Genomic DNA, 19,246 nt, shown 5'->3' with positions numbered 1-19,246 from the left:
TAAATCCAGAATTCTTCAAAAATCATGAAATTCATATTTTATTAAGTTTATAACTTTCTGAGAATTTTGCTCCGATTAAGTTTATAATTCAGGATTAATTTCACCCGCGCGTTGTTTGTTTAATTGTTAAAAGTGGGTATAATCAGCATTTCAGAAATTGTTTTAAAATTATAAAAATTATATTTTTATAAATTTTGGAATATTTCTGTTATTGTAAGATTATTTTTGTAATTTTTGGAAACTGATTTATGTGCACCTCGGTACATTTATTTGCGAAAGTGAGCCAGAAATTCGGACCATTCGTTATTAAGGGACACGTGTCAAAATTCTATACAAGAATTTTGACACGTATCCATTCTAATTGATACGTGTTAGCAGGGGAATCAACAAAAAATATTAAAAACCATACCCCCCACCCCCCTGTGCGTGCCCTGTCTCAGTCTCTTTTCTTTTTCTCCTTTGTTTTTCTCTTCCTTCGTTCTCTGCTTCGCCGCTGTGTTCATTCCGACTCGTTTTTTTCCGGTGAGTGGTCGTGTTCGGTTTCCTCGGTTTCTTCCTGTCGTTGTGTGCTTATATATATATATATATTTATATATATATTTATATATATATATTTATATATATATATATATTTATATGTATGTATATGGGTATACAATTGATTATACCTTCTGTGTTCCCTTCTTTTATTTTTCCGATCGCCGCCTACTTCTCTGATTCCGGTGAGGGGCGGGTGGCGTTGTGTTGGTGTGCCGCTGCACGCGCTGCGCATGTGTGTGGCTATGTTCCTGTTGCTTCTTTTGTTATTGTTGGCTGTATTAATTCGGTTAACTTGATTTTTAATTATAATTAATTTGCATGAATTTTTATTGATATTTATGATATAAATAATTTTGTGCGATTAGTTTATTCGAAGAAATCGACGAAATTTTTGGTTGGAATCGGAATTACCAGGCACCCCGAGAATTTTTCCGCCGTACCGCGATGACTCTTTACGAGCGGGCGGTGGGCGGTGATGAATTTATTCTGAGTCCTAAATTTCATAAATAAATAAAATGAGTCGTATAATAAATTTTGTGTGTGAATAATTTTGGAATTTTGTTGTGGAATTATGGATTGTGGATTTTGTTGTTGTGAATATTGACGTCGAATGTAAACGACGGGTAGGCTTATAAACAAAAGAGTTGCTACCAAAATTTTCTAAAAATTTATTTTAAATACGAGAACGTACTTTATTGTATAAAACATTTTAACCTTATGTGAATAAGGATTATGTGATTACGTGTATAATTATTGTACGAGTCGGGTTATCAAATTGGGTTATTAGGGTTTGAGGATATCAAGCATGTCGGTATAACTGATTAGGGTATTCTGTTGTTGTAGATCCCAGTCGAGTTTCACCAGGACCGAAGTCAGCATAAAGCTACTTAAGGTTTCCGAAAGTGTTGCAAGGCAAGTACCCTGACCATTCTTTTATGGTTCAGTATGTATGAATAGACTAATGTTTTATTCCCGTGAAGGAACATAAACGTTTTAAGTTACGTATCCCTTGTAGTTAAAATCACTATTTTAAACATGTTTTGGGGAAAAGTAACTTTGAAAGGTACCTATCTCGAATGAAATGATTTGCGAACTAGATTTTTTATGTGTGCTATTAAAATAAATGGTTTTGGAAATGATATAGGTACAAGTGATTTTGAAAACTGGACAAAACGATCAGATATGGGATACATAGGGGCTAGAGTAGGCCTATTCAGGTGGCGTAAGAGGCTAATTCGGTTGCGCGTATTATATAACCGATTAGTCCAGCAGGTCAGAGACCTTGCTAGTCTCTGAGTTCCGGAACAGGTAAATGGGATGGCAGTTAGAGCCGTCTGGTGTTGATAGCCTGATCAGTTGTCTTCACATATCCATTACGTATCTGATTTGGCTTTGTGATTCCCGTAAGGGTATAAGTAATTAATACAGTGGTTTTATAAATGTGGATAGCATGCTAAAATTGGACTCTGGTACTTACACAGCACACTACTACGTTTGTTTTGTTAAAAACATGCTAGTCAGTGATATCCAGTTATCTCAGCTTTTCTTTACGTAATGTTATTCGAATGATTTACCGATTTCAGATTTCATGTTGATTACAGTTCTATTCCTATCATTGTTTACATTACTGTTTTATCTTGTTATTCATATGTTGGTAGTGCTGAGCGATTATGTACACCCTTGCAACCTGTTATATATATATCATAGATACCTAGAAGACCAATCAGACCTTGGCAGAACCGTGTTTCAGCCCCTTGAGGACCCAGCTCCTTAGAGGTAGTTAGTATCAGGCCACGTGTGGTCCGATGAGTTGCTGAATAAGTTAGTGTGTGTTAGACTTTTGAATAAATGATTTATTATTATATATAGCTTGGATGATACTTTAACCTAGATCGGATCTTGGTTCGGGGTCGAGTTAGTTTATTTTAATAATAATCTTATTTTTTATATTTCTAGTATATGTGTTTGGTGACGTCAACTCCTGACCTCGGGGTTGAGACCGTCATAGTTGGTATCGGAGCTACAGGTTCAAGTCCCTGATCCAGGTTATGGATTGAGTTAAAAAGGTAGAGGATTGAGTCTTAAGGTGTGAGTCAGCAACTCATATAGAGGAGCAAACCCTTAGAGTCAGTCGAGGGTTCCGACGGTGTTACCCTGACATCTATTAATGCTTTGATAGAACTGCCTTGACCTTGTTGTGTCTTTCATGTATATTTATTCTGTTGGCAGTGGCCTATTGTGATCTTTAGTTCTCCATCCTGGGAGAACCCATCAGACTCGGATAGATCTAACTCTGAGGGGACCATGGACGTTTTAGCGGAGTAGACTCCTTTGCTACCTCCACCAGTCTTTCATTTAAACCGAGGGATATTTCTGGACCGAGTGCCCATCCCTGCTGGGTACGTAGGTCTCTGTCTGCTGTTAGGGATTTTCCTCCCATTTGTGGTCCTAGTTCTTCCTCGTCGAGACCTCCGATTCCTCCCTTTGCCCCTAGTGGTACCTCTACCCCGATTCCTTATCATGTTCACCAAGCGGTGAATAGGTCTTTCACTAGAGAGTAGAGCCCGGGGCTGCCTGCACAGCTTGACCAGATACCAGTTGGACCTTTCCAGGGCATCCCTGCCTCTTCCCCTGAGGTGCAGGCCCGTATGCGATCTTTGGCTCAGACTTCTATCTAGAGGGCTAGATCCATTGATCATTTTATTAGCTCAAATCTTAGAGCCATTCAGTACCAGGACCAGGTGAACTGGTTAGTGTTTGAGCTAGGTTCTATCGGTGGCAGTGGCAGTGGTTAGACCAGGGTTACATCATAGAGATACAGAGCTCAGAGTTGGCTTCCAGGAGTTCTATAGTTGTTTCTTTATATATGTACATTATGTTGTGATAGTTTGTAGTAGGCGGAGGCTGCTATGACAGCCAGTTTTGATGTGTATTTGTATGGTTACTTTTCAGTTGGATTTCAGTTGTATCAGTTGGATTTCTGTTGATTATTGTATCATAGTTGCTTTATTTTGTTGTTCAATTTTTATATATACTTGTGCATTATTATTATTGTTGTTACTATTATTGTTTCTTCTGTTGATGGTATTTCTAGATTATGATCATTCACTCGGGATGGATCCAATTAAAATGAGGATGAGGATATTGTCTTCTTGGCAGCACTCTCCTGATACATATGTATAAACTGCTTGGAGCAATCCATTTTCTTATATATGACTGTTATGTTTCAGGAGAATGCCACTAAAGAAGAATTCTCAACCCAATAACGGATCTGCTGGGGATCCCTCCATAAGTGAACTGATAGATTTATTGTATCAGCAGTCTACTCAACTGGCTCAACAGCAACAGCAATTCCAACAGTAGCAACAACAATTACAACATCATCATCAATAACAACAACAACAGCAAAAGCAACTCATACAGCAACAAGAACAACAAATCCAATACCAGCAGTTGCAGATCCAACAGCAGCATGAGATGAGGGGGATAAACGAAGTTGTTAGCTTTAAGTCATTCAAGGCTGTGAAAGCCCCAGAGTTTAAAGGTGAAGTGGATCCTGTTGCTGCGAGGATATGGTTGAAGGAAATGGAGAAGGCGTTTGCACTCACCAAGGTGAGTGAGGATTTAAAAACTGATTATGCTAGTTATTTTCTAAAGAATGATTCAAATTATTGGTGGGAGTCTACGCGAGCCCTAGAAGGAGAAGGCCCTAATTCCTGGGCCAGATTTATAGAACTTTTCTTGGAAAAATACTTTCCAGATCGATTATCTCCAAAGTCAAATAGAGATGGAGTTTTTGGAGTTGAAGCAAGGAGACAGGAGTGTCACAGAGTATGAAGCAAAGTTAATGGAGTTGGCCCGTATAGCACCAGAGTATGTAAGTTCAGAAGCTCAGCGAGCTCAGCGGTTTCAATAAGGGTTGAAGCCAGAGATAAGGAGTGGATTTGTAGCCTTACAACTCAAGACGTATACTTCGGTAGTTCAGGCTGCCTTAGTGATAGAAAGTGACAAGAGGTTAGCTATTAAGGAGCAGGGTGAGAAGAAAAGAAAGTTTGAAGGTGGACCTGCTAGGTCAGAACCAGGAGGAGTAAGCCAGAAGTTTCAGCGCCGGTTTGGAAAGAATAAGGATAGGAAGTTCAGGAGAAAGAATTTCCCCCAGGCTAGGCCAAGTACTACTTCAGTTAATTCTACCCCGACAAGGTTTAGCAAGCCGGTGATCGATTGTAAGACATGCGGAAAGAAGCACAGTGGTCAGTGCCGAGAAAATATCTATTGTTTTAAGTGTGGCCAGAAGGGTCATTATTCCATGGAGTACAAGTCTGAGACCCAGGGAGTAACCTATTTTAGTTACGGAAAAGTGGGGCATATTGCTAGGAATTGCAAATCAGTGACCCAAGGTAGTGTCAGAAGAAGTGTATCCCAAGGACTCCAACTCATGATTCCGATGTAGTTGCATGTACGCTTTCTCTTAATTTTGTACCTGTTAATATTTTTTTTGGTTCGGGAGCATCCAAATCTTTTATATCTATGAACTGTGTGAATATAATGCAATTGATGTTGGAAGACTTAGAGGAACCTTTGACCATAGAGGTGGCTAATAAGGATAAAGTTCCCGTAAGTCAATTCTGTCCCAAGTGCTCTATAGAGATTTTATGATATACTTTCCCTGCCGACCTAACCTTTTGAGTTAGGAGAATTTGATGTTATTCTAGGCATGGATTGGTTGTCTCTGTATAAGGCAAATATTGACTGCAAGAAAAAGAGAGTTGTTCATAGATAATAAAAGGATCAGTTATCAAGGACAGAGGCAGGACAAGAAGTTCCTTTCAGTATTACTAGCAAAGAAATTATTGCGACTAGGGTGTGAAGCATATTTGGCTCATGTGGTGGATACGAAGAAAGATACCCCTATTTTGGATGAGATTCCCATAGTAAGAGAATTTCCCAACGTCTTTCTAGAAGAATTTCCAGGATTACCACCTGATCGAGAGATAGAGTACTCCATTGATTTGATACCCAGAGCTGAACCAGTTTCCAAAGCTCCATATAGAATGGCCCCAGTGGAAATGAAAGAATTGGCCAAGCAACTTCATGAGCTATTGGATAAAGGAGTTATTCGACCCAGTATTTCCCCGTGGGGTGCTCCAGTATTATTCGTGAAGAAGAAGGATGGAAGTATGAGATTGTGCATTGACTATAGAGAGCTGAACAAGTTGACAATAAAGAACAAGTATCCTTTGCCACACATCGACGATTTGTTTGACCAGCTTAAGGGGGCATGTTATTTTCAAAGATTGATTTAAGGTCTGTCTACCACCAACTGAAGATAAAGCCCGAAGATATCCCTAAGACTGCATTCAGGACAAGGTATGGCTATTATGAGTTCTTAGTGATGTCATTTGGATTGACCAATGCACCAGCGGCTTTTATGGATTTAATAAACCGGGTGCATAAGGAGTACTTGGATAAGTTTGTTAATGTATTTATTGATGACATCCTCATATATTCAAAGACTCCAGAAGATCACGCAATGCATTTACGGATTGCGCTTCAGAGGTTGAGAGAAAAACAATTGTATGCAAAGTTCTCCAAGTGTGAGTTTTGGTTGACAGAGGTACAGTTTCTTGGACATATGGTGAGCAAGGAAGGCACCAAGGTAGACCCTGTAAAGATTGAAGCCGTATCCAAGTAGGAGCAACTGAAGACTCCGACATAAATAAGAAGTTTTCTTGGATTAGCTGGATATTCCCGAAGGTTCGTAAAGGATTTCTCTAAGATTGCATCCCCATTAACCAAGTTAACCAGGAAGAATGAGAAGTTCATTTGGACGGAAAAATGTGAAGAAAGTTTCCAGGAATTGAAAAAGAGGTTAGTGACAGCTCCAGTACTAACATTTCCAGATGAGACGGGAAACTTTGACATTTATAGCGACGCTTCTTTGAAAGGTTTAGGCTGTGTATTGATGCAACACGACAAAGTTATCGCGTATGCCTCCAGACAACTAAAGCCTCATGAGCAGAAGTATCCAGTCCATGATCTTGAGTTGGAAGCTATAGTATTTGCTCTGAAGTTGTGGCGTCATTACTTGTATGGAGAGAAGTGCGATATTTATACGGACCATAAAAGCCTGAAATACATATTTACGCATAAGGATTTGAACATGAGTGTAATAACCCCAATTTTTGGGAAATTTTTGAAACCCTTATGAATAGTGTTTTTGCTGAATGAGAAAACTTTTCATGCCACACTATGTAGGGGTTCTGATATGGATATTCTGAGATTTTATTAGTACTTTATATGGGATATAAGTGTATGTAAAGATCGTTAGAATCCAAATCCGAACACTTTGATTTTTCCCGGAAATACACTAGATACGGAAAGAATTGAGAAAAAGGTAACAGGATAAAAAGGATTTAAATTAAAGGATTATAGGAGAGGATCATAAAAGGAATATAATATATTGAGAAAGGTTAAGGGAACCTAAGTAATAAGATCCCGGGTATGATCCTTCAAACGATAAACGAAAACGAAAGTTAAGCGAACCGTATAACAGATCAGTGGTCATTAGGCAAACAATTAGGAAGTTAATCAAAGGGATTAGAGAGGGTGATGTCACCCAACCAATGAGAAGGGGACAAGGAGGGAAAGATGACATCACAGCATGACACAAGCATGACATAAGGAGGAAGGAGATGTGGATGGTTATTAACCACACAAAATCAAGGGTAAATGGGTAATTAACCTAAAACAAAACAAAATCAACCAACCAAAAATCAAATCAAAGCAAAAAACACAAAAATCTCTCTTTCTTCTACATCTTGCTCTCGGCTTTTTGAAGAAATACAAGGATGGGAATTTCAAAACCCTAGCTACACACCTTCAAAAATCAAGAGGTTTGTTTCTTTAGCTTCCATAGTTCATAGCTTAGATGAGCCATAAGTTTAAGCTCAAGATTCCATGATTTTCATAGCTAATTAATTCACCAAGGATTAGGGTGAATAGTGTTTTCAAATTTTTAACTTTGTGTTCTTGATTTCATTTGCAAGATCAAGGTTATATAAGGATAGATCAAGGTTCTTTGAGGCTCCCTAGTAACTTTTCACCCTCCAAGGAAGGTATAACTTCTCAAACCCTTAGTCTTAAATTTTGTTGGTTTGGATTTCATAATGTTTAGATGATGGGTTAGTGTAATGAGTGTGTACTCATGATAGAGCTTTGTTTAGTAAGTGGTTTTGTTGAATTTGGAGTTAGGAGTGATGCTTGTTAGATTTGAAGTTCTTGGTCACATTTTTTTGACTTGGTTTAGATGAATAAATTGGTAAAATTAAATTGATTGGGGCTGTTATGATGTGATAAGGATGGATGTTGGTTGTATGATTGATTTGAGGTTGAATTGTGATGGTTTTTGAATGGTTTAAAATTGGGAAATCGCGTAAACATAGCCGTCGTAACGTCCGATTTTCTTTAGACTGTTTTTGTGCATAACATTAGGACCCGAGAACTCCCTGCTAGATTTTGACCATTGCCATGTTTAGATAGTTCGTGTTATGAGCTTCGTTTTGATATGTAGTTCATTCGATTCCGATGCACGGTTTAGGAGAAACGACCGTTTCAAATAACGGCGTTTCACGAACGAAACATTTCCCCTCGCCTTACTTTGAAACATAGGTTAAAGACCAAAAAGGGTTAATTAATGTATGAAACATTTGTGGTAAGTGTGTTAGGTAGTTGGTAAGACACCCGCGAAGGAATCGCTTTAAAACTCGTAATGGTTAATTTATTAAAAATGGTGGAGCCGAGGGTACTCGAGTGACTTAAGAGAATCAGTAAGCACAAAACGAGCGTTAGAGTCTGAGTTGGTTAGAGTATAGATTTACAAGTGACTTTGGTTTAATTCCAACTTACTTGTTGTTTATACGTTACCAGACTCGTCCCGAGCCATTCGTAACCCCCAGTCGCTCAGGCAAGTTTTCTACCCGTTATAACTGTTGTTGTGATGTATATATGTATATGCATTATCTTGCGATAGATGCATGTTGGTTAATTAGCAAATGTTGCAATATATTGAAGCATGCTGCTATGGTATATATATATATGCATGCATGTTTCGTATTCTTTCCATATATATCTGTTGATTCAGTTGATAATACCTATGCTAGAGAATAGCGGTAATTTGCATATACCCTTAATATAGGGACCCAAAAGGTGAAAACATTTTCTAAAACCGGGAGTCGAGGATCCCGAGTAGATTTTGTATATATGAATATATATATATACTTATATATATATATGGTTATAGTTTTCAAAATTATTAATCAAATAAGGGTTATTCGATAACTTTATATTAATTATTGAATATTATTTCGAATATTTATTCGAGGGCTTATGACTCCTTTATATTATTATTGAATATTACTTGGATATTCATTTGAGGATGTATGACTCCTTTATATTATTATCGAATATTACTTGGATATTCATTCGAGGATGTATGACTCCTTTATTTTATGAATATTATTTGTAGTATTCATTCGAGGTATTATGACTCCGCTTATTACTTAATAATATTCTTTATTGTATTAAAGAATAAGGTGTCGATAATCAAACTTATTTTTGATTATTCAAGTAAAGATATTACTTTCGTATAAGTATATCTTTGATTATTTGCTATTCATTTCAAGTATAAGTTTTCCAACTTCTACCTCAATTATTCTTTATGGGAATATTATTTAAATAATAATATTCAGATATTTCTTTCATATTGGGACTGATTTATTTTATAAATCAGCATTACTCCAAACATTCTTAAAAATGTTTTCGAGTCTTCAAAATGAATTTAAAAGGTAGAGCGGATCCCAAAACTTGTTTTCAAATTCAAGATCTTCCATTTTAAGGGGACTTGAATACTCACTCAAAAAAAATCTAAGGGATCCGGCTCTGTGGTGTATTTTATATTCGCAACAAGGTTGCAGTTTTGGTAAATGAATTGATTACTTACCCAACGTTCGGGAAGTAAGTCCATCTATTGAGTCGGCATAAGCAACATGGGCTCAGTGGGCGTCCATGATAGTGTAAGTGGCTCAGTGAGAGTCCATCAACTGCGAAAGTGGCTGAGTGGCAGTCCAGCATAAGGTCCTATTGCGACCAGGGTGATGACCAGTGGGGAATTCATCCATCTACTAGTAGAAAAGGTTACTTATTGGTATCTTTGCCTGATCAGCAAGATATCGGGTTTATGCCAAAATTCTTTCCTTTCCAAATTTATTGGATGTTTCAAACTCTGTTCATATTTGACATGACAGAGGTTTTCAGGAAATGTATAAAGAAGATGTATATGTGGATATATATATATATATCCGAACTTAATGAAGAATATCATAACTTCATTTCCTTTAATAATATTTCAAAGATTTAATCTATTCAAATATTGTCTTGTAGTCTCATCTATGTGATGAACTTTTGAAACAGATTATAACTTGAACGGGGGTAGTTCAAGTAGTATTTGGGAAAGATATAAGTATTTTGGGGTATCTTGTAACTTCATCTTTTAAACTTATATCTAATTAATAATTGTCTTATGAATGACAAAGATTTTCAGAAAAACGTTGAGACAAGGTTAGATATATGAGATCACCTTGCAACGATATTTTTATACAGTTATAAACTGGAACTTTGTGTATATTATGCATGGAAGAGGACTTCCAATATTTTGAAAAGTATATATGTATATATATATACTGAATATTTTGCGACTTCATCGCATTAAGATATCAACTTGGTTCATTCCTTTTGACCAAGACTTTTATGAGTACTATGAGAAGGCTCATATATTATTAATCATATTACATATTATTTTGGTGGGCTTGCTGCTCACCCTTGCTTTCTTCTTTCATCACACAACATCAGATAGAAAGGATGAACAGGACCAAGCTCCCGATTCGCGAGCGGATAGGAAACGTTCCGCAGTTTCCTATAGGCATTGATGTCGCTGTAAGCTGAGGTAGGAACTACCAATAGGCTAGGATTCAACTTTTGTTGTACCAGATTTATGTATATTTATGAATTGTAATAATGGCAAGGAAATGTAAATTTATTCAGAAACCTTTTTAAGGTGTATTGACATATAATTGTGGAATAAAATGACTTGTGATTATTTTTGGATATTCATCTCTAAGACTATAACTTGTGGTGTGTGTGTTTATTGTGGGGTCACGGTACAGAGTAGTTGATTTATTATTAAGATTGGGTGTTATTAAGGGAAATGGAACTCGTGACAACCCGGATCCCCGACCCCGGATTTGGGGGTGTTACAATGAGACAGAGAAGTTGGTTGGAATTGATCAAGGACTACGACTAATCTATTAACTATCATCCAGGTAAAGCCAATGTGGTGGATGATGCCTTGAGCAGAAAAGAGAAGTTAAATATGGTTTAGATTGCGGACGAACTAGCTCGAGACTTAGAAAATATGGAGATTGAAGTTCGAGTACCAAGTGGAAGTCAAGAGCAACTGTACGAGATTACCTTTCAACCAGCGTTGATGGAAAAGATCAAAAGGTGTCAAGAAGGAGTTATGGAACAAGAACTTGATACTTTGACGGGAGAAGAATTGTGTACTCAAAAGGATAGCCAAGGTTTGTTTATATTTTCTTCCGGAATTTGGATTCTTAATGTGACGGAACTGAAGAATGAAGTATTACATGAAGCGCACAACACTAGGTTTTCTATTCACCCTGGTAGCACTAAGATGTACCAAGACTTGAAGAAAAACTTTTGGTGGCCGGGAATGAAGAATGATATTGCCAATTGGGTTAGCAAGTGTCACGTATGCCAGACAGTAAAAGCGGAACATCAACGACCAAGTGGATTGTTACAACCTTTGGAGATTCCCTGGTGGAAGTGGGAAGAGATTGCAGTGGATTTTGTAGTGGGATTTCCAAATACGAGAGCAAACTATGATGCCATTTCGGTAATCATTGATAGGTTGACCAAGTCAGCGCATTTTCTTCCGATCAATGAAAGGTATTCTTTGGAAAAGTTAGTTAAGTTGTATTTGGATGAGATAGTGACCAAGCATGGAGTTACCGTGTCTATAGTATCGGATCAAGACCCGAGGTTCAATTCTAGGTTTTGGACCAAATTCCAAGAGTGTTTAGGAACTAAGTTGAATATGAGCACCGTTTATCATCCTCAGACAGACGGTCAAAGTGAGAGAACAATTCAAAGCATCGAGGATATGTTGATAGTTTGTGTTTTGGATTTTAAGGGAAATTGGGATGAACGCCTACCTTTAATTGAATTTTCATATAACAACAGCTACCATGCCAGCATCGGAATTCCGCCTTACGAAGCTTTGTATGGACGTAAGTGTAGATCACCATTATGTTGGGATGAGGTAGGAGAGAAAAAAGTGTTAGGCCCCGAGTTGGTTCAGCAAACTAGAGATGCAGTGGCATTGATCGGAAAAGGTTAGAAGCAACCCAGGATAGGCAGAAAAAGAATGCAGACTTGCATAAGAAGGATATAAACTTCGAGATAGGAGCACTGGTGTTACTAAAGGTATCACCGTGGAAAGGGTTAGTGCGATTTGGTTAGAAAGGTAAACTTAGCCCCATATTTATAGGACCATTTGAGGTGTTGAAGAAAGTAGGGAAGGTTGCCTATGAGATAGCGTTGCTGCCGCAGTTGCAGCACATTCACAATATGTTCCACATATCCATGTTGAAGCCCTATGTTCCTGATTCAAATCAGGTTATAGAATACGAACCTATTGAACTCCAGCCAGATTTGTCCTATGTGGAGCAACCGATCCAAATCTTAGATTGTAAAGAGCGAGTCTTTAGGAATAAGTCGATCCCCGTAGTGAAAGTTTTGTGGAGAAATCCTAGAGTAGAAGAGTCTACTTGGGAATTAGAGTCGGACATACTTGATAAATATCCTCATTTATTTAGCTGAGTCAGATTCTGGGGACATAATCTTTTTAAGGAGGAAAAGATATAACGACTCGTATATTTTCTATTATTTTAAAAGTGTAATAATTGAGTAAGTAATTAAATAAAATATGTGTATTGGTTTAGGCAGCAGTGTGTTGATGTTATTTATGTGTCTGTGATTTATTGGTATATAGGTTGGGATTTTTGTGAGTTATTATTGTGTTATATGATTTTGTTTCGCTTATAAAAGAGATTTTATTACAGTTTTAATTCCATAAATATCTAGATTGCCTCTAAAATTAGTTTTATGATTTTATAATTTCAACAATTATTTTTGGGATTTTATAAAATTGAGAAATTAATATTTCATTAATTATTTATCTTTAAATGATTTTCTGATGGTCTTTATTTGTAAAATCCAAATTTAAATTCATAATTCTTTAAAAATCATGAAATTCATATTTTATTAAGTTTATAATATTCTGAGAATTTTAAAATTATTTTGGAAATTTTCAAGATAAATTTCACCCGCGCATTGTTTCATTTAATTGTTAAAAGCGGGTATAAACAGCATTTCAGAAATTATTTTAAAATTGTGAAAATTATATTTTTATGAACTTCGTGATATTTTTGTTATATTAAGATTATTTTTGTAATTTTCTAAAACTGATTTATGTGCACCTCGGTACATTTATTTGCAAAAGTGAGCCAGAAATTTGGATCATTCGTTATTAAGGGACAAGTGTCAAAATTCTATACAAGAATTTCGACACGTATCCATTCTAATTGATACGTATTAGTAGGGGAATAAAAAAAACAATATTAAAAATCATACCCCCCACCCCCTTGTGCGTGCCCTGTCTCAGTCTCTTTTCTTTTTCTCCTTCATTTTTCTCTTCCTTTGTTCTCTGCTTTGCCACTGTGTTCATTCCGGTTCGTTTTTTACGGTGAGTGGTCGTGCTCGGTTGCCTCAGTTTCTTTCTGTTGTTGTGTGCTTATACATTAATATATATATATATATGTATGTATATGGGTATGAAATTGATTATAGCTTATGTGTTGCCTTCTTTTATTTTTCCGATCGCCGCCTCCTTCTCCGATTCCGGTGAGGGGCGGGTGGCGTTGTGTTGGTGTGCCGCTGAATGCGCTGCGCGTGTGTGTGGCTGTGTTCCTGTTGCTTCTGTTGTTATTGTTGGCTGTATTAATTCGGTTAACTTCATTTTTAATTATAAATTCTTTTGCAGGAATTTTTATTGATATTTGTGATATAAATAATTTCGTGTGATTAGTTTTATTCGAAGAAATCGGCAAAATTTTTGGTTGGAATCCGAATTATCGGGTACCCCGAGAATTTTGTTGCCGTACCGCGATGACTCTTTACGAGCGGACGGTGGGCGGTGATGAATTTATTCTGAGTTCTAAATTTTATAAATAAATAAAATAAGTCGTATAATAAATTCCTTGTGTGAATAATTTTAGAATTACGTTGTGGAATTATGGATTGTGGATTTTGTTGTTGTGAATATTGACGTCGAATGTAATCGATGGGTAGGCTTATAAGCAAAAGAGTTGCTGCCAAAATTTTCTAAAAAAATATTTTAAATTCGAGAACGTACCTTATTGTATAAAACATTTTAACCTTATGTGAATAAGGATTATGTGATAACGTGTATAATTATTATACGAGTCGGGTTATCAAATTGGGTTATTAGGGTTCGAGGATATCAAGCATGTCAGTATAATTGATTAGTTTATTCTGTTGTTGTAGATTCCAATCGAGTTTCGCCAGGGCCGGAGTCACCGTAAAGCTACTTAGGGTTTCCGAAAGCGTTGCAAGGCAAGTACCTTGACCATTCTTTTATGGTTCAGTACGTATGAATAGACTAATGTTTTATTCCCGTAAAGGAACAGAAACGTTTTAAGTTACGTATCCTCTGTAGTTAAAAATCACTGTTTTAAACCTGTTTTGGGGAAAAGTAACTTCGAAAGGTACCTATCTCGAATTAAATGATTTCCGAACTAGATTTTCTATGTGTGCTGTTAAAATGAATGATTTTGGAAATGAGATAGGTACAAGTGATTTTGAAAACTGGATAAAACGATCAGATATGGGATACATAGGGGCCAGAGTAGGCCTATTGAGGTGGCGTAAGAGGCTAATTCGGTTGCGCGCATTATATAACCGATTAGTCCAGCAGGTCAGAGACCTAGCTAGTCTCTGAGTTCCAGAATAGGTAAATGGGATGGCTATTAGAGGCATATGGTGTTGATAGCCTGATCAGCTATCTTCACATATCCGTTACGTATCTGATTTAGCTTTGTGATTGCCGTAAGGGTATAAGTAATTGATACAGTGGTTTTATAAATATGGATAACAAGCTAAAATTGGACTCTGGTACTTACACAGCACACTACTACGTTTGTTTTGTGAAAAGCATGCTAGTCAGTGATATCCAGTTATCTCAGCTTTTCTTTACGTAATGTTCTTCGAATGATTTACGAATTTCAGATTTCATGTTGATTACAGTTCTGTTCATATCACTGTTTACATTACTGTTTTATCTTGTTATTTATATGTTGGTACTACTGAGCGATTATGCTCACCCTTGCAACCTGTTATATATATATATATATCACAGATGCCTAGAAGACCAATCAGACCTTGGCAGAACCGTGTTTCAGCTCCTTCAGGACCCGACTCCTCAGACGTAGGTTGTATCAGGCCACGTGCGGTCTGATGAGTTGCTGAATAAGTTAGTGTGTGTCAGACTTTTGAATAAATGGTTTGTAATAATGTTTAGCTTGGATCATACTTGAACCTGGATTGGATCTTGGTTCGGGGTCGAGTTAATTTATTTTAATAATAATCTTGCTGTTTATATTTCTAGTATATGTGTTTGGTGACGTCAACTCCTGACCCCGGGGTTGAGGCCATCACATAAATTGCCTGAAAATAACCATTAAGTTCACTATTTATATACATTATTGTTAAATACAGTACATTTTTGCTCTGTTCAGTAAGCAGAGATTACAAACATGACCCTCGCTTATTTTCTGTGCAAAATAGTGCATTTACTTCATTAACTGATTCAATGAATGTTGGACATTATCCTTCACTTTTCTAAATAAAAAAGTGAATAAATAATTTTTTTTCATAGACGTACAGTAATAACTACTTATTCTCTTTATATGTTCTTTCCTATCGGTCAAATGAGCATATTATATTTTTCTTTAAATTTCTTAAAAATTTATAAATTGTTCATTTGAAAAAAATTAACAAAGGAATAATTACAGTTTGTTATAAATAAATATCACACTTTCCTATATTTATCATAAGCAAATAGTATTAGCTTTTAACATAAAATATTAAAAAATACTTAGATTCATTGTTACAGATTTTTGATACCAGAACTAATCGGCTAAGTTACTATTTATGATTTACTGACGACTTTTAAAAAATCGTGCGACTTATCGGTGATTTATCAGCGATTTTTGAAACCTGACAACATATATGTGATTATTGAAAAACTAAAGGGCTTTTCGGTAATTTATCAGACTTCTCAGTGATTATTGAATCATTCAAATAATTTGACTGAGTTTTTGCCTATTTATCAACATTTTTAAAAACGGTTTTTGCCCATGCACACACAATAAATGTGAAAATTTATAAAATTTGATAATTTTGATTTATGTCTTTTTTGTGTATGTAGGGTCCACTAGTATTAAAAATAAGGAACCAATAAAAATAACTTAAACAGTTAAACTCGTAAATTTTAGCACTTATTATTTGCTCATGGTCATATGGTAAAAAATTCGTTTTAAAAGATTTACCAATTTCTACAACACAGCTTATATATATTATTGATGGTGTCGGACCATTTTCAATTTATGTCCAACTTTGTACTATTACATTGTTCTTTATAAAATTACTCTCTAACCCAACTCTAATATTCACATCAAATAGTTTTATACCTAGTTAATACTTTATTAAAATTATTAGTAAAACGATTATGAAAATTATTGGTAGCGACTGTGGGTTACCTACGATAAAAAAAATTATTTTGCGAAAAAGTTTTTCTATAACTAAAAATATAAGATAATATCTACAAAACTCGTATTTTATACTTATTTTATTAACATTAACGCATATTATTAGCTTTATTCTTTTTAAATTTAATGATTATAAATTGATTATGATTACAAACCGTATATATATATTTGAAAATATTGAATAACAAAAACTTAAAAATCATTATTTAAACCATATATTTATAAATATTTTAAAAGATATATCAAATTAATTTAAGAAAATGAAACCTTTAATTTAAAAAATCCATAAACAAGTGCAACATACGTATAATTTAAATTCTATAAACTTATAATTTCGCTAAAATCTATGTAAAGAAGAAGAATGTGAACTAATTATAACTAAGAATTACGCTAATAATTATAACTACGGGAATAAGATTAACTGAATTAATATATATGACAAACATGGGATTCTAACTTCATTAAATACTTCATTCAATAGCCTTATTATTCTTAACCTTAGCATGCAATGGTGATAACACTAATCAGATAACACGAAACTGATAAACGCCAACTTTCGTTGCACGAGTACCATTCTACCAGACATACACAAAAGAGATAGAAGCTGAATAGGCACCAATTATATTGAGACCCTATATGTCTATAGAATTTGACAACATAACAGTTTAAGCACAAGTTATCTATCTTGATTACATAGGGCAAGTAAGATGGTTAAAATTACCTACGAATCATGCATAACAAATACATGAACCTATGCTAGCATGACAAGTTCTAAATCCTTAAATTCACTTTCACTTTATTAAGAATTAATACACTATCTTATAAGTTCGTGACGCTCATAAGACGAATACGCACAACCAATACTAGGATATCATACAATCATCACATACTAAGGCATCAAACAAATTAACTAAAGAAATCCATAAATAAATCCTCTAGAACCCCACGATAACGATTAGCCCATAATCGGACACATCCTCAACGTGGGTTCCGATGAAAACATGATATAACAAATGTAGTCTTTATACGAATAAATAAAACCAAGTACAAACAAGAGTATAGGTTCAGCAAAACAAGAAACAAGCATCCAAATTACAACTCAAAAAAAAGATTCACAAGAATAAACTAGATCGTCTTCGCCTTTGTTGAATTGTGCTAAAGGTCTCTTGTCATCTTCTCCTTTGCGCTCTGGTCCGTCTCTTCTTGATAGACTATTCTAAGCCTAAGATTAATGACATTCAGTCTAGCATCATCAGACCAGCCATCGGGGCTAACACTTTTGAGATTAAGTCGAGCACGATTCAGATGATACAGAACTCAATTCAGTTTGGGGGTTCTCCTACTGAAGACCCCAGCATGCACATCAGGAATTTCATCGAGATCTGCGATACTTTCAAATTCAACGATGTGACTGAGGATGATATTAAGCTATGACTTTTCCTATTCTCTCTGAGGGGCAAAGCTAAGTGCTGGTTATATTCTCTACCAGCAGGGTCTATCACCACTTGGGAAGATCTTGCTCAAAAGTTTCTCACTAAATTCTTCCCCATGGTGAAGACTGCTACAATCAGGACTGCTCTTACCCAGTTCGCTCAACAAACTGGAGAATCTCTGTGTGAGGCTTGGGATCGATATAAGGAGATGTTAAGGAAGTGCCCACACCATGGCATGCCTGATTGGATGATTATCAACTGTTTCTACAATGGATTTGGTGCTACTTCTAGACCCATGCTTGATGCAGCAGTAGGAGGAGCCTTGTGGGCTAAGAGCTACGATAAAGCTTATGAACTTATTGAACTGATGGATGCTAATGAGTATCAGAATCCTTCCCAGAGACTGACTCGGGGAAAGGTAGCAGGAATTCTGGAGTTGGACACAGCAACTATTATCGTTGCCCAACTTAAATCTTTGACAATGAAGGTGGACACTTTGGCTAATTATGGAGTTAATCAAATCACTAGTGTCTATGAGCTTTGTGTTGGTGCCCATGAGACTGATCAATATGCAATTTCCAGTGAATCAGCTCAGTTCGTGAGCAACTTCCAGCGATCGCAGCAACCTGTGTCAGTCACCTATCATCCTAACAACCGCAATCATCCTAATTTCAATTGGAGCAACGCTCAGAATATGATTCAACAGCCTTATCAGCAGTATTCAGCTAAGAAGTACAACCCCCTGGTTTTCAGCAACTGCAGTATGCACCGAGACAACAACTCCAACTGTAACAAGCTAATGAAAAATCTGAATTAGAGGAGTTGAAGCTTATGTGCAAGAGTCAAGCTGTTTCTATCAAGACCTTGGAAAACCAGATTGGGCAAATTGCCAATGCCTTGCTAAATCATCAACCTGGTACATTGCCTAGTGACACTTAAGTGCCAGGAAGAGGGAAGCTAAGGAGCAGGTAAAGGCAATCACTTTGAGGTCTGGAAAGGTTGCGAATCCCGTACAAACTCAAGAGTTAACGGAAGAAACTGGGGCTGAGAAAGAAGCAAAATAGCAGGATGAAGAAGTGGAACCAAGGAAGACTACTGTTGAGCACACTCCGCCTGAGGGTAATACAGGGGAGAAACAGATCTATTTTCCACTGCCTTTTCTTAAGCGGCTGCAGAAGAAAAAGTTGGACAAGTAATTTGAGAAGTTTCTGAAGGTGTTTAAGAAACTTCATATCAACATACCTTTCGCTGAGGCTCTCGAGCAGATGCCTAGTTATGCAAAGTTTATGA

General features: G+C 36.2%; 1 non-coding gene across 1 annotated transcript; it reads right to left on the bottom strand.

Annotated features, from left to right (window-relative positions):
- Positions 1-18,086: 18,086 nt before the first annotated feature.
- LOC141670177 (small nucleolar RNA R71) lies at positions 18,087-18,193 on the bottom strand. Its single transcript, XR_012554419.1, has one exon. It is a non-coding gene; the product is annotated as a small nucleolar RNA R71 (small nucleolar RNA).
- Between the last annotated feature and the right edge of the window lie 1,053 nt (positions 18,194-19,246).

The sequence above is a fragment of the Apium graveolens genome, chromosome 6, assembly GCF_009905375.1.
Source record: "Apium graveolens cultivar Ventura chromosome 6, ASM990537v1, whole genome shotgun sequence".
Lineage (NCBI taxonomy): Eukaryota > Viridiplantae > Streptophyta > Magnoliopsida > Apiales > Apiaceae > Apium > Apium graveolens.
The sequence above is the reverse complement of the archived record's forward strand: the minus strand, read 5'-3'. Positions and strand labels throughout refer to the sequence as shown.